Source organism: Triturus cristatus, chromosome 4_1 (genome assembly GCF_964204655.1).
Source record: "Triturus cristatus chromosome 4_1, aTriCri1.1, whole genome shotgun sequence".
Taxonomy (NCBI): domain Eukaryota; kingdom Metazoa; phylum Chordata; class Amphibia; order Caudata; family Salamandridae; genus Triturus; species Triturus cristatus.
In genome coordinates, this window is record NC_140585.1 from 320,219,140 (window position 1) to 320,235,648 (window position 16,509).

At 48.6% G+C, this 16,509-nt stretch overlaps 1 protein-coding gene across 7 annotated transcripts in view; it reads left to right on the forward strand.

Moving 5' to 3' along the window:
• Window positions 1-16,509, forward strand: part of KDM5A (lysine demethylase 5A) — a 1,031,636-nt gene that overhangs the window by 220,006 nt on the left and 795,121 nt on the right. The gene's annotated exons all lie outside the window — the stretch shown is intronic.

Here is a 16,509-nt window from a genome sequence, read left to right on the forward strand (position 1 = left end):
GCTCTCCAGCAACTGGCCAGGCTGACTTGGCCTAAATTAGATGAGAAAGAGATGTGAAAACTGCTTCCAGAGCAGAGACATTGCTCTGGGAGTAGGGATGTGTTTTATTCCCCTGGCAGGAAGACCAGTTGAGGGGTCCAGAAACTGAATTCACTTCAGAGGGGCCTGCTTTGTCACAGGAAATGTTAGGTGACACTTTGAAAGTCCTATTCTTTGTCCCTATAGTCAGTCTGGACCAAACCCAGTGGGATGGAAGCTACCCCACAGATCCTAGTTTTGAGTCACCATAGAGAAGTGGAGTGCACATTACCCTAGCCATACCACTGAGTGTGCACACTAAGTCTGCACAAGGGGAGAAGGATTTCCCAATCTTTTATTTTGAGAGTAAGGGGCACTGCATGATGGTAATGGTGTGTAGGAAAGTGGGTTTCTGTTGCAGTACTCCCCCACACTTTTTGCCTGACTTTTGATGCAACTTTGACTGTAGAGTACTGGGTCCCTGCTAACCAGGTTCCCAGTACTACTGTTCTTTCCATAAAACTGTTCTGCAATTGGCAAAACTTCAGACCCCCCCTGTACGTTCCCGGTATCTAGGGCACTGGGACTGAAACTGCATGCCTTGGTGCAGAGAAGAACAACAGTCAATGTGTTCTCTGACTGGCTTTAGGCAGCCTGCCACCATCAGACATATTTCTGGCCCCAGGGGGTGAGAGCCCTTGCTCTCTGAAGCCACAAACAAAGCCCAGTGAAGGTGCCTTGCCAGGCACAGTGCTCGAGAGGGAAGCTTCAAAGGCCTTGCCATCTTTGTAAAGCGACCCCATCCTTTGCTGCTAGTAGTAGATGGCAGCCCCCGGTTCAAACTCCCACTTTTGGTGGGAGAACCGACGTGAAAACTAAGTAAGAATAGGAGGTGTGCCCCCCTTAGCCATCTCCACCCCGCGGGTGCGAGGCAAAGTAAACCACATTTTCAGTACAAACATTACATACAAACATGAGGAAACATTTAGGCTTCATAGCTCCTCCAGTGGGAAGGTGTGCCTGTAGTCACACACTATAAGACAGAGAACACATATATCATGGCTATCATTTCGCATTTATAAAGAAATGCACAACCGGAGAAACAGTGCCTCATGGGCATACCATGGCTGTGCTGTACTCACTGCTCCAAAGCATTCCCCTTGGCCAATTCACCTAAGATCAACATCACTGGGCCCTGAATATTACAGTGTTAGCCAAAGGCAGCTCTTCATACACTGTAGCGAGGCATGCGAGCGCTGGTTACATGTCTCAGCCCAGACAAGCAACGGAATAGACAAAACCACTATTGGCCGCTGTAGTCACAACCACTCTCTGGTTCCTAACGTTGCTCTGCATGTTCTGTAAACAGGCAGGCGGATGCCGCACCTCATTCAGAAATACAGTGCGAGATAAACTAAACTGCTAGTTTTGCAGCGTGAATCTTTCTGGATTCACTATGCTGTGCATTATTCCGCGATCTTGTGGTTGGGTCCGGATTCGTAGTCTTTTCTTTGTTTTTTTTTGTTTTTTTGTAGCCCAGGTGGGCGTCGACGTCCACCATTTGGTGCACCTCCCGTGACGTCGTCGTGCTTCCTGCGGAAGTCCCACCTTTGGGGCGCCATCTTCAGATTCTTTTTTCCGCCGTTGGGTCTGGATCGTCATCGGGAAGCTCCAGAAATTCACTCGGAGGAAGAAGGAAGAAAAGCGAGTTTCATCGATAGAATCAAGAGAAGACATCAGGAATAGAACAGATTTCATCAGGAGCGCGAAGAAAGAGGACCAGCGAACCTTTTTTCTTCGACAGCCTTGGAGAATGCACGCTCAGAGACCCTGAGCGAAATGGACAAGACGCCATTCAAGTTCTGCCCAAACTGCCACCACAAGTTCGCGCAGAAAGACCAGCATCCGGTCTGCAACCTCTGCCTACCGGTGGATCACCAGAGTATCGACTGCAACGCCTGCTCAGCCTTCGCGCCGAAGACACTCAGGGTGAGAGAGAGGCAGAGAAGAGCCAACGCCAACATGGATGGCAAAGGGAAACCCCCGACACTCTACGAGCTGGGCCTCGACACGGACGACGAGGACAACGTCGCCGAGACAGCCGAAAACTTCACGGTCGTAGAGACCGACAAGAAAAAAGAAGACGAGGTAAGAGAATCGTCGAGCGCAAATCAAAAAACACCTCGAAAACACGAGGGTGACTCGAGAAAAACTGAGTCAAGGTCCACGAAGGGAGCCCCGGCGCCGAAAACTTCGACGTCCAAAGGGGGAACTTCGGACAAAAGGCCCAGCGGATCCTTACAAAAGGACTCCCTGGTGCAGAAAGACGCCGAAAGGCAAGGGTCGTCGAAATCATCCCATGAAACTGGCCGATCGACGCAGAAAGAACGTTCGACGTCGACGCAAGTTTCATCGAAAAGACCCGCGGTCGACGCTGAAAGCATCTCCGAAATGGAGAAAAAGAAGAGGCGGCTCTCCATCCTTCCTTTGAAGGATGGAGAACATCCTTCAAAGGAAGAAGGAGTTCGACGCCAGGATGAAGGAATTCAAGATTCCAACGGTTTCATCGGCGGACGTCGTCGAGGTCGAAGACGAGTTCGACGCCGAAGGGCTGACAAGGGATCTCGAGGAAGAAGAGGAGCCCTATTATGAGGAAGAAGCCGAGGAAGAAGACCAACAGTCGTTCTACGAATCGGCGGCATCTGCCAGCAACGACGTCGAGTGGCACGATCTCGACACCGAAAACCCGGAGGAGGCCGTGGACACGTACCCCTCGAGGCCTTCGCCACCCGACGACATCGGGGTGTACAATATGGTGGTGAAGAGCGCAGCAATGGCCTTCGGCGTCAAACTCGACGAGGAGAGGCCGAAAGCCGATTTTCTCGTCGAAACACTGCTCCCCATCCAGACTAGGAGTCAGTTCCTCCCCATGCTACAAAGCGTGATGAACCAGGGGAGAGAAGCCTTCAAGGAGCCTGCCACCTGCCGGTCGATCACGCCCAGGACAGAGAAGAAATATAAGCACTCCTCCCTGGACCCACCTTACATCAAGGGTAGCGTCACCGCAGACTCCATCATAGCCTCCACGGCCAGGAGAAGGGCCAACGTTCCAGCAACTTCGGGCCCACCTCCGGATAAAGAGAGCAGGAGGATCGACCTCACAGGCAGAAAGGTCGAGAGGAACGCCGCAATGCACTGGCGCATGGCGAATTCGAATGCACTCCTCAATAGACACCAATACCAACACTGGGATGAGATGGGGGAGCTAGTAAAGCACCTCCCCGAAGAATACCGCCAGAGAGCCTCTCACCTGGTGGATGAAGGCAAGAACATCGCCAACTCCTGTATAAAGACGGCGTTGGATGGGGCAGAGACTTCAGCAAGACTCATGGCCATAGGGGTCACAGAGAGGAGGCATGCATGGCTAAGAATCTCGGGATTCAAACCGGAAGTGCAGAACAACATCCTTGGCACCCCCTTCAACGGAGAGACACTGTTCGGAGCAACGGTGGACGAAAAGCTCACCCAGCTCAAGAAGGAAAACGAGACAGCGAGGTCCATGGGGGCCCTACAGCTGAGGGGAATGAGACGAGGAAATCCCTTGAGGAGACCCTACGGTAGGGGTGGAAGCCAACAGGGGACGTCGCACCAGGCGTTCCAACAAAGTCAGCAGGGCGAAGGTCACGGACAAAGTCAGCAGAAGCAAAGCTGGCAATATCAACCTCGGGGCCAGTCCTTTCGCGGGAGAGGGAACGGACGTGGCCAAAGGAGGAGAGGGGGCGATCAGCCCTCCTCGAAGTGACTCAGCACGCAAGAAGACGCCTACCCTCGTAAGGTCCCCAAGGGTGAGGCGCAAAAAAGTGTCATCAGGGGGAAGAGAAGATTCAAGAGCCTACGAGCATACGTCACCAGTAGGCGGAAGGCTGAGGTTCTACCTTCAGGAGTGGCGGCGTATAACCACAGACAAGTGGATACGGAACATCGTGCAGTACGGATACTGCGTAGACTTGGAGAAAAGACCTCCAAACAGGAAGCCGAAGGGAAGACAGAGATCGGCCCAAGAACTGGCAATACTCAGAGAAGAAACACGGAAACTCCTACAAAAGGGAGCCATAGAGACAGTGCCGTTCAGGGAACGCAACAAAGGGGTCTACTCAAACTACTTCGTGGTTCCGAAGGTAGACGGAGACCTCAGACCCATACTGGACCTCCGTTACATAAACAAGTTCATCAGAACGCAAAGGTTCAAAATGACTTCACTGCAGGAGGTACTGCCACAGATAAGAGAAGGGGACTTCATGGTCACCGTGGACCTCAAGGATGCCTACCTTCACATCCCAATAAACAGAAGGCACAAGGGCCTTCTAAGATTCAACATCGAACAGGAACACTACCAGTTCACAACCCTGGCCTTCGGATTAAAATCAGCGCCAAGGGTCTTTACAAAATGCCTGTCGGCGGTAGCGGCACACCTACGAAAGCAGGGAATACACGTATACCCCTACTTGGACGACTGGCTGGTCAAGGCAAACTCACGCGAGAAGTGCGAGAGGCACGCAAAACGCGTAACAGACACCCTCACAAATCTGGGATTTTCCATCCACTGGGGAAAATCATCGCTGGAACCGGAACAGGTAAAGATTTTCCTGGGGGCAAAGATCAACTCCCTCAACAGTACAGTAGTGCCCAGCGACAGGAGGACAGATGCTCTACTGAAGGAGACGCAGCTCTACCAGAAGGGGCGAGCTCTGACAGTGAGGGCGGTGAGCAAGATGATGGGGATGATGGCGTCCTGTATCCAGCTGGTGCCGAATGTACGCCTGCACATGAGACCATTCCAGGAATGGCTGCAACAGCAATGGTCACAAGCAAACGGGAGTTGGGAGGATCTAGTGGTTGTTACGCACGCAGTGCAGGAGGAGATAACTTGGTGGAACAGAGACAACATAACAACGGGGAGAAGCCTGACACCACCAAGCCCAACAATGACCATTACCACGGACGCATCGCAGAAGGGATGGGGAGCGCACATGGACAACCTCAGAGTGAGGGGTCTATGGGCTCCAGCAGACGCGGTCCGCCACATCAACTACCTCGAGTTGAAAACGATACTGTTAGCCCTGAAGGCATTCCAGAGACACCTGTTCGGCCAGAGGGTGTTGGTACAGACAGACAACACCACGGCGATGTTCTACATCAACAAACAAGGGGGGACACAGTCGTTTCCCCTCTCATCCCTAGCTCAGGAGATTTGGAGAGGGGCCATACCTCTCAAGATAGATCTACTGGCAATTCACCTACCAGGGAAGGACAATGTGGAGGCAGACTGGCTGAGCAGATAGACCTCAGCATCGCACGAGTGGGAGCTCAATGGCCAGGAAACGGAGAAAATCTTCCAGAGATGGGGGACTCCCACAATAGACCTATTTGCAACACGCCACAATGCAAAATGCCAAAGCTTCGCGTCCAGGCAACCAGATCAGCAATCCAAGGGAAATGCCCTATGGATAAGCTGGTGGAGGACATTTGCCTACGCCTTTCCACCGATACCCCTGTTGCACAGAGTGCTCGACAAGTGCAGAACCAGCAACATGACTCTGATCCTGGTGGCTCCACAGTGGGCGAGGCAGACATGGTTCTCACAGATTCAAGAAATGGCGCAAGGCAATCCGTACAGGTTCGAGAGGAGAAAAGACCTGCTCTCAATGCAAAACGGGGAGGTCCTGCACCCAGAGCCAGAGACACTCAACCTAGCAGCATGGCTCCTGAAGACCTAGAGTTCGCACACCTAAGGTTACCTCAGAGCACTATGCGAGTGCTACGGGAGGCAAGGAAACCTACTACAAGAAAGTGCTACAGCGCAAAGTGGAAGAGATTCACGGTGTGGTGCAGGAAAAAGGGCCTGCAAAACAGAATGACAAGAGACTCAACTGTGCTGAGGTACCTCACACACCTTCTAAAGAGTAACCTCTGCTCGAGCTCCCTAAGGGTACACCTAGCAGCGATCGTTGCCTACACCAGAGGTGAGAAGGGTGGAAGTTTCTTCACCTCGCAGGTGGTGAAGAGATTCATGGAGGGAGCCAAAAGAATGGCACCCCCGAAAAGGTTGCCGCCGCCGGCATGGAATTTAAACGTGGTTCTGACGGAGCTCATGAAGGCGCCGTTTGAACCCATTCACAAGGCCACTCTACAAATGTTGACGATGAAAACTGCCTTTCTAGTGGCCATAACCTCACTACGCAGGGTGAGCGAGCTTCAAGCACTAACGCTACAGGAGCCCTACATTCAAATTCACAAAGACAGGGTAGTCCTGAGGACGGACCCACACTTCATGCCCAAGGTAGTGTCGGCGTTCCACATGAATCAGAGTATCCAGATACCGAGTTTCTTCCAAAACCCGACTACAAACGCAGAAAAGGCCCTGCACACCCTCGATGCCAGAAGAGCGGTGATGCACTACATTGAAAGAACCAAGGAACTCAGGAAGTCGAAGCAGCTGTTTGTGTCCTTTGCTACTAGCTTCATGGGTAGACCAGTGACCAAGGGCACCATCGCTAGGTGGATTGCCCTCACTATTCAATTCTGTCACAAACAGGCTGGACAGGAGCTAACGGAGGGGCCCCAAGCTCACTCCACAAGGAAGAAGGGGGCCACAGTTGCCTTCCTGGCAAACACGCCCATCCAAGACATTTGTCTCGCAGCAACTTGGGCATCTGTGCACACGTTCACAAAGCACTACTGCGTGGACATTCAAATGAATAAGGAAGCACAGGTCGGACAGAAGGTGCTACAACACATTTTCAACGACCAGCGATCATCTTCCACCCAGCCACCACAAAAATAGGAAAACCGCTACAAAGTCTATGCACAGCATAGTGAATCCAGAAAGATTCACGCTGCAAAACGAAAAGTTTCTTACCTGTCGGTGTAGTTTTGCAGCTTGAAGATCTTTCTGGATTCACTAGCGAACCCACCCACCTCCGCCAGGAAGATGAGGCTGGAGGAAGAGGGGGTGAAATGGATAGGATCAAAGAAGTGGAAACGTACAGAAATATGGACAAAAGGATTAATCAATCGCCTAGGGTTAAAAAAAAAAAAAGGGAAAAAAGAACCCGAAGATGGCGCCCCAAAGGTGGGACTTCCGCAGGAAGCACGACGACGTCACGGGAGGTGCACCAAATGGTGGACGTCGACGCCCACCTGGGCTACAAAAAAAAAAACAAAAAACAAAGAAAAGACTACGAATCCGGACCCAACCACAAGATCGCGGAATAATGCACAGCATAGTGAATCCAGAAAGATCTTCAAGCTGCAAAACTACACCGACAGGTAAGAAACTTTTCGTTTCCAAAAATGTCCGTCATGAATGGTATAATGAGAGAGGTATAGGGTGAGTTATAATGAAGTACATTGGAGATGCTGAATTAGAAGTAAAGTAATAAATGTAAAGATACACAAGTACATGGAAGGTATATATGTATAAGGATGGTAATATATGTAGATTCAAGTTGTATTTAATAAACTCAGACTTTCAAGTGTGCTGTACTTTAAGTTCATTTATTTGTTTTATATATATATATATATATATATTCTTTTTTTGTAATTTGATAGTGAAGCAATTGTAGATAGCTATGATAAAAGATGCAGTCACCTATATACATGCTAGACATAGAATAATATAACCATAAGTAATGTGTACATTTGAACTAACAAATATCTATATATGTCTAAACATAATTATGCATGTGTATACAAAGCAATACACATAGGTAGGTGCACATCTATAGTACAAATAAATGCTTATATACATAGGTATATGCAGTGTTCGACGCATATGAGCTGCAGATTACACACTGTGCATAGATCGCCATCTGGTGTTGGGCCCGGATGTTTGCAGTTGTTTTTCTCTTGTAAGTCTTTGGAAGGCACGAGGTATGTGACTCCTCCTTTGGATCATACTGTGCATGGGCTTCGGCTCCATCCTCAGATTGTTTGTTTCCGCCATCGGGCTCGGATGTGTTCTTCGCGCTCCAGTTCGGAACCGTTCCAGTTTTCCTGTTCGGCGCGCAATCCTTCCCCCTTCGACAGTATTGTCTCGATCGCATTCTCCACACTCGACGCGACTCAACAATCGAAGTCTTCGATTTCGGTCGTCGACGAAGGCCTTCGGGCCTACCTGGGCTCCTGTCCTGGCTGATGGAAAGGACGCCATTTAAAAATTGTCTTCGATGTGGGTCGAAGTTTCCCCACACCGATCTACATTAGGTGTGCAACCTCTGCCTCTCTCCAGAACATGAGGCAAGGGACTGTCCAGCTTGCGCCTCCTTCCGATCGAAGAAGACGATCCGGGACCGACTAGCAAGGAGAACAATGGCTCACTCGTCGACTTCGATCCCCGACGACATCTTCGAAGAAGGCGTCGATGTTCCGGAACAACAGCACACCGAAGAAGGCCTCGTCAGTGCCTCTGAAGCGGGCGGCTCCTACGTCGAGGACATCACTCCGGCACAGAGGGGCGTGAGTACAGACGTCGACCCCGACCCCAAACCCCCCTCCGCGCCATTGAAAAAGGCTTCGGTCATGCCTTCGCGCCTAGGTATGCACCGAGAGACTGCTTCCCATACCTCACTTCCGGGCCCGGTTAAGAAGCCCACCAAGTCTTCAGGTGGCTCGGGCTCGAGCCAGCCTACCCTCGGTGCCGAACAACTCTCATCGACACTGGCACCGAAAAAGAAAACGGCCCTTTCCTCGTCCGCGCCGAGCTTGACACTGAAGCACTCAGCGCCGAAGACTAGCACCGGCTCCTTGGCACCGATAATATCCTCGGAGCCGAGCAAGAGATCAAAGAGCCTCGACTCCCAAACCTCGAAGCCGAAACCCACCGCGAACCGAGGAAGCTAAAAGACATTTCTAAATCCCACGATTCCAAACAAAGAACCAGTGCCGAGTCGACGCCTAAAAAACCCACGGCTCCGACACCATCGGCACCAATGGATCTGCCCCCTACAGATGAACTGTTTCGACCCGATCCTTACCAAAAAACCCTCGTATAGGATCCAAAGACTGGGCATTTGACGCTTAGCACCAGAAAAAAGACCACTGGACAAGCCTGCACCAGCTCCACCACCAAAAAGGAGAGACTTTGCCACCTCCCCTTTGAGGATTCCTTCACCTTCTCCTCCGCATCCCCCACCCCATCATTCTCCCACACCATCTCCAGATGAGGATGATGATGACATTTGCTACGTCACAGGGGACGGCGCGGACGACCAACCAACAGGGGACCCTACTCCTACGGGCTCCCCAGACCCATGGGACGACTACAACATCCCAGATGTCCCTAACGTCCCACAGGACGATCTTTACCCTTCCAGACCCCCCCCCAGAGGACACAATGGGCTTTAACCAGCTACTCCATAGGGCTGCCCACTACCATGGGGTTGATCTCCACACAGACCCCGTGGAGGAGGATTTCCTCTTAGACACATTTGACACTGCACAGAGGTCGACCTCCATTCTACCCATGCTTTAGGGGGTTATTAAGCGCGCACCAGAAGTCTTTGAATACCCGGTTAGGGCCAGGGTCATCAACCCTCGCATTGAAAAGAAATATAAGGCCGCCCCAACAGATCCAACCTACATTAGAGGCCCCACACCACTAGACTCCCTGGTAGTCTCCAATGCGAGGAAACGTGCCAACTCCCAGGCATCAGGTGAGGCTCCACCGCCTGATGAGTCTAAACTCCTCGACGCCTCTGGCAAGCGGACGGCATCCCAGGCGGCCAGCATATGGCGCATTGCTCACACCCAAGCGCTCCTAGCCAGATGTGACAGGGCACATTATGACGAGCTGTAGTCCATAATGCAACATCTCCCTGACAAATACAAAAATAGGACCAACGAACTAATTCAGGAGGGTAAAACAGTCACTAATACCTCCATCCGTTGTGCCCTTGATGCAGCTGACACCGCCTCCAGGGCAATAAATACCAGCATCCTTCTGCGTAGGCATGCCTGGCTACGCATTTCAGGGTTCAAACCTGAGGTTCCGAGTTCCATCCTGAACCACCCCTTTGATGAGAAACACCTGTTTGGCCCTAATGTCGACGTAGCCCTCGAAAAAATGAAAAAGGACTCAGACACGGCAAAATCTATGGGAGCCTTGCAGTCGCAAGCTCCCAGGCGCTCCTTCCAGGCAATTTGGTTTACGGAATTCGGTAAGAATTTTATAGAATTCCTTATTTGCACATTTAGCATTTTGAATTCTGTCTGAATAGTATTTGTTCTTAGCTTTTTTGATTGTTGACTTGTATAATCTGTTCAGTTTCTGTAGGTGAAGTTTGTCTTGAATGGTGTTTGGTTTGAGCAAGGTATGTTCCTAATTTGCTGTAAATTTCTCCAAGTTGTATGTTTTATTGTTCTGTTGTGTTCTTATTATTATTAGGATATTGGAAGCTTCTTGTAGCCACTCAGTTTTTTAACTGAATTTATTGTGTCTAGATCTGTACTGCGTGTTGGTTGGTGTGTTGGTTGTGTTTCTAAGTGTTCCAAATTCAGTTTGTTCCACTGTCGATGGGTGGATGCATGTAAGGGGGTTTTAGGTGTGTTGCTTTGTGCTTTTTTATATTGGAAAGGAAGTATATTGAATTGGGGTGGAGTAGGGTAGAGTGAAGGGGAGTGGACTAGTTTGGAGTGGGGTAAATCGGAGTTGGATATATTGGGGTAGATTGGATTGGAGTGAAGTGGGTTACATTGGGGAAGAGTGGAGTGTAGTGCAGTGGATTGGGGTAGGTTGGATAGAAGTGGGGTAAATTGGAGTTGGGTAGATTGGCGTGAAGTGGAGTAGATTGATGTGGAGTGGGGTAGATTGGAGTGGACTTGGATAGAGTGGTTTGGGGAAGATAAGGGCAAGGTAGATTAGAGTGGGATAGATTTGTTTAGAGTGGGGAAGATTGGAGTGGTGTGGGGGAGATTTGAGTGGAGCAGGGTGTGAAGGGGAGGAGCATGGAGTGGAGTGGCGTCTTGTGTCATGGAGTAAGTGGCGTAGATTGGAGTGGCATGGAGCTGAGTTGAGTGTCTTAGAGTGGAGTAGCATATTGTACAATATAGTGGAGCGGCGTAGAATGGAATGGAGTGGCTTGGCATAGAGTGGAAGTGACGTAGTGTGGAGAATGTATGGTGTGGTAGTGCACTGCCATTTCAGACAACACATTTTCAATCGAAATTACCATTACATTTGCACCTAAATACGGTTTTACTGTGCACAAATGATAATGTGTGAAAATGTCATCACCTTATGTATTGATGGGTTTTGATCATATTAAATGTGTTTTCACCACAGTTCAGAATTACAAAACAACTGTTATTAATTTGTACTAATTCTGATATATTCTGTATCATAAGCACAGTTCATTTTTTGTGTGCTAAAAAACATCCTACACCCAGTCTTCTCACATACGTACTCAGCAGGATTGTCACATAAATTCTCTCACTTTGAAGACCTCTGTCTTTGAATGCACAGCAAATGTTCCATCAAAAAGAGGGGGGGGGGGACCAAGGAGCCGGTTAATGGTCCAGTGTCCATGCTCCCAAAGGTTATATTACCACAACAAAGGTTGGACACTGTTCCAAGGATAGGGTCCAGAGGTTGACCCATATGTCTTGTAAAAAAGACAAAAAGAAAAGAGGGGGAGTCCTGGGTTAGGCAGACCCACCACAAGGGGGAAAGCACATATGTTGCCTCTTGTTGCCCTCACACACCCCGAAGGGTGTCATGCTTCATCAGATGTATGACGATCATGATGAAGCATGACACCCTTCGGGGTGTGTGAGGGCAACATATGTGCTTTCCCCCTTGTGGTGGGTCTGCCTAACCCAGGACTCCCCCTCTTTTCTTTTTGTCTTTTTTACAAGTCATATGGGTCAACCTCTGGACCCTATCCTTGGAACAGTGTCCAACCTTTGTTGTGCACAGCAAATGTGACAAGATTACAGTAAAGAAGATTTGGGCAACAAGAGGGACATTCTCAAGCTGGACAGCCAAATGCAAATAAAGCCAGCAAACTAAAAGCCAGAAAATGTGAGTGGCAAACCATAAAGCCAATGGTCAGCTACGGACGGAATGCATTCCCTGGGAAGCTTTCAGATTCTTCAGTATTGAATCTTTCATAGATTTACATGCTTTTATCTTCCCCGTCGTCATAGTGGGAGTCTCACGGTAACAGAATGACCATAGCAGTACTAGAAAAAACTGCATAGCAAAATCCCATAGGGAATCATCATATTATTTGGTAACCAAACCTCATCATTATTTGGTCCAAAACTAAGCCAATCAGCTGCCAGCCCTGACATTACACTCCCCAAGCAGAGCCATCCTACCTCAGATTTCCAACCGCCTTCGTGTGAGAAGGAGTCTCCCTGAGCCTTGCTCAGTCTTGTTCCTGAGTGAACTTTTGACCTTTTTCAACTGAAAGTTCTTTCTTCTGGATTTGAGGTACTGTGTTTCATATTTTACTTACTATGGCTGAAAGCTCTAAAAAGAGGCTCTTCAGGCCCTGCAGATCCTGTGGGAAACCTCGACTGTATTCTGAAGACCCCTACAAGGACTGCTTGTACTGTCTTCATCCTAAACATGTGCCTAGGGACTGCAAGCATTGCAGAACCTTTTCTGCAAAAACTCTGCGAGACAGGGAGGAACGTTTACTGTTGTGGCTTCAAAAAAAGGTCACTTCAGATTCTGACTCTGAAGAGGAAATTAATTCTCAGTCATCTAAAAAGAGGAAATCTTCTGTGGAGAAAGTAGAGCTTAAAAAGCACAAAACCAAAGACAAAGAGGCTTCTTCGTCTTCTCTTCCTCATACTCCTCTAAAAAAAAATCCTCAGTCTAGAGAGGTATCTTCAGCTCTATCGACGAAGACTGGGGCGTCACCGGCACTGATTTCACTGAAAACGTCGAGAGCTCCGTCGACACGACTACCATCTCGACGACGATAGCTGCATCGACGACTAAGGCATCGTCGTCGAAGAAAGGCTCATCGACGACCCCGTCGACGGGGAGGCCGGTTACGACCTCGTCGACGACTCCATCGCCAGTGGCCTCGACGACTACTCCGTCGACGATGACTTCGTCGACGACCACCTTGTCGACGATAATTTGTATTTCCTCGTCGACGAGAACTCCGTCGACGACATCTTTTAAATCGCCCAAAGCAAAGACAACAATATCATTAAAGTCTATTCCACCATCGAGGGGGTCGTCGACAATGAAGAAATCTTCAGATATGAGGATGAGGAAGAAGCACAAGCTGATGTAAGAGAAGAAACTATCTCCATGCCAATTTCTCTGGTGTCTGACTTGCGTCTCATGAGCAACGACTATTATCAACGTTTTCCTGAGGCTAACACCCAAACCTCGAAAACTACATCTGCTCCTACTCAAATTCAACCACCTCAACCTCCTCCCAATTTTTCAACTCAAAAGATTCAATCTCCTCCTATTTTTACAATTAGGGATGATTTAGAGGAGAGTGATGCAGATCAACCAGAAGAAGGGGAACTTCTTCAGGACAATCCGGTTGGGATAGAATGGGATCAGTACATTCTACCTACTACGCCGTCTCCATCACCATCATCGGCAAACTCTCCGCCACAAGATATTGGAGGTTTCCATGACATTATGGAAAAAGCATCGAGAAGATTTGAACTTCCACTTCCGGTACAAGAAGCTGAGTGTTCTCTCTATGATTTTAAATCGGAATCACGGAAATCCATTAGATCGATTCCAATTATTGATCACATTTGGGACGAGGGATTAAAAATAATGAAGAATCCAGCTTCGGTTGCCGCCTCGGTACCCAGAATAGAGAAAAAATATCGAGGCCCAGAATCTTCTCCTGCTTGTTTAATTGGACATCCGCGGCCGGAGTCTGTAGTGATGCAAGCCGCTCAAAGACACTCCAAAAACCCAGTTTCCACTTCTGCAGCTCCTCCGGATAAGGAAGGAAGGCGAATGGATGGAGCGGGGAAGAGTTTTGCTGTGATGGCAGCATCCTCCATTAAAGCTGCAAATGATTTAGCTTTTATTAGTAGATATAATAGGCAGATGTGGTCAGATATAGCACCTTTGTTTGCCCATCTACCAGAGGATAAGAAGGAAGAAGCGGCCATCATTTTACAAGATGGGGCTAGGGCGGCTTCTGAATCCATAGACATTGCGATGGATTTGTCTTCTGTAGCATTCAGGCAAATGGCGGGTGCAGTTGCCCTCCGAAGGCAAGGATGGCTTAAAGCCACTTCTTTTAGACCGGAAGTCCAAGCAAAAATAGTGGACATGCCGTTTGACGGAGAGAATCTCTTTGGAAAACATATAGATGATGCCCTCCAAAGTACCAGAGCTGACACACACTGCGCGAGCATTGGTGTCTCTTCAGCAGGGCAGGTTGCAGTCCTTTCGGAAGAGAGGAACTAGAGGACAATATAATCAAAGATCTATATTCCAATCCAACAGATACCAGCCATACAGTCAGCAGGGGTATCGCCAATTTTCAAATAACCAACAATTTCGATACTCAAACACATATCAGCAGCAGTCCAGAGGGAAGTCTTCTGTGAGAGGTAAATCGCAACAATCTAATTGACGACAGTAACTCTGTCAAAGCGCCTGCCACATGTTCAGGCGTCAAGGATCATTACCTCTTTCTTTTATCAGGCTTGGCTGTTGATAACAACAGACAGAATTCATACAGAAGCCTCCAAATCACCCTCCTATACACAGGAAGCAAGAACACCTATCAGCCCTCAAGGCGGAGATTTTATCCCTTTTACAAAAAGAAGCAATAGAAGAGGTTCCGCGTCTTCAACGAGGGAAAGGCTTTTATTCGCATTTCGTTTTAATAAAGAAAAAAGACACATCGAAATGGAGGCAGGTAATGGACCTAAGAGATTTGAACAAATTCATCAAAAAGAAATCTTTTCGAATGTTATCCCTGCAGGAAATACTCCTACTTCTCTGAGGGAGATTATTTGGCATCCCTGGACCTTTTAGATACTTATTTTCACATCCCGATTCATATAAATCACAGAAATGTCTTCGTTTCATGGTGGCGGGGCGCCATTACCAGTTCAAAGTATTGCCTTTCGGCCTGAAGTCGGTGCCAAGGGTCTTTACGAAATGTATGGCGCCAGTGGTGGCACACCTAAGACTTCAAGGTCACCAAATTTTCCCTTATCTAGACGATTGGCTCATAAAGGGTACTTCGTTCAGGGAAACCCAGCGCTTTCTGCAATGTTGCATGGATCTCTTCAGTCGTATGGGTCTAAGGATCAATCTAGAAAAGTTGCACCTCATGCCATCTCAGTCCCTTCAATTTCTGGGAGCTATGCATTGCACAAAGGAAGCAAGAGCTTATCCCTCAGAGGAACGTATTCAGAAAATCATAAGCCTGGCGTCGCATATGCAAATAAAAAAGTGCGTTTCAGTGAGAATCTACAAATCATGGCTGGAGATGATGTCTTCCTGTATCCCCTTACATCCCAATTGCAGACTTCACATGAGGCCTCTTCAAGAGCTCCTAGACAAACAATGGATTCAATCTCAAGGGTCCTTCGAAGATCAGATAGTTATCACTCCTCAGATCCAAAAGGCCCTGTCATGGTGGAAGATCAGAGAACATTTGACAAAAGGTCTGCTTTTCAAACCGCAGAATCACAGTTGTTATGATGACAGATGCATCGCTACAAGGTTGGGGAGCGCATCTCCAAGACCTTGAAATTCAGGGTCACTGGTCAAACCGCAAAGCTCAACTTCACATCAACCTGCTAGAGCTAAAAGCTATATTCTTGGGATTACAGGCGTTTCTCCCCAGAATTCACGATTCGACAGTACTTGTCAAAACAGACAGCACAATATCGATGTTTTACCTTCTAAAACAAAGGGGTACAAAATCAAAACTCCTGTCGAAACAAGCGCAGGAAATTTGGAGGTGGCTTCTGCTTCACAACATATCACTTCAAGTCCAGCACGTTCCACGAGTGGACAACACAAGAGCAGATGTTCTGAGCAGATCGTCCAGTGTTTCTCACGAGTGGGAATTGGACAAAAGCCAGCTTCTCAGAGTATTTCATCTATGGGGCACCCCATCGCTGGATCTGTTCGCGAATCACCACAACTCAAAATGCAAACACTTTGCAAGCAGGTTTTCACAAAAAGGTTCGTGGAGCAATGCTTTTCAGATGCACTGGACAGGGATGTTCGCGTATGCATTCCCTCAATTTCCTCTGATATCGAAAGTGTTGCGAAAGATGAAATCGGAACCGTGCAATTTGATTCTTGTAGCCCCAGCATGGCCGAGACAAGCTTGGTTCTCCGAGCTTCTCAAATTATTAGTGGCACCCAGGATACAGTTTCCATTAGTGCAGAATCTGATCACTATGAACAACGGTCAAATTCTCCATCCAAATTTGAAATCGCTGAACTTGTCAGCATTGAACCTC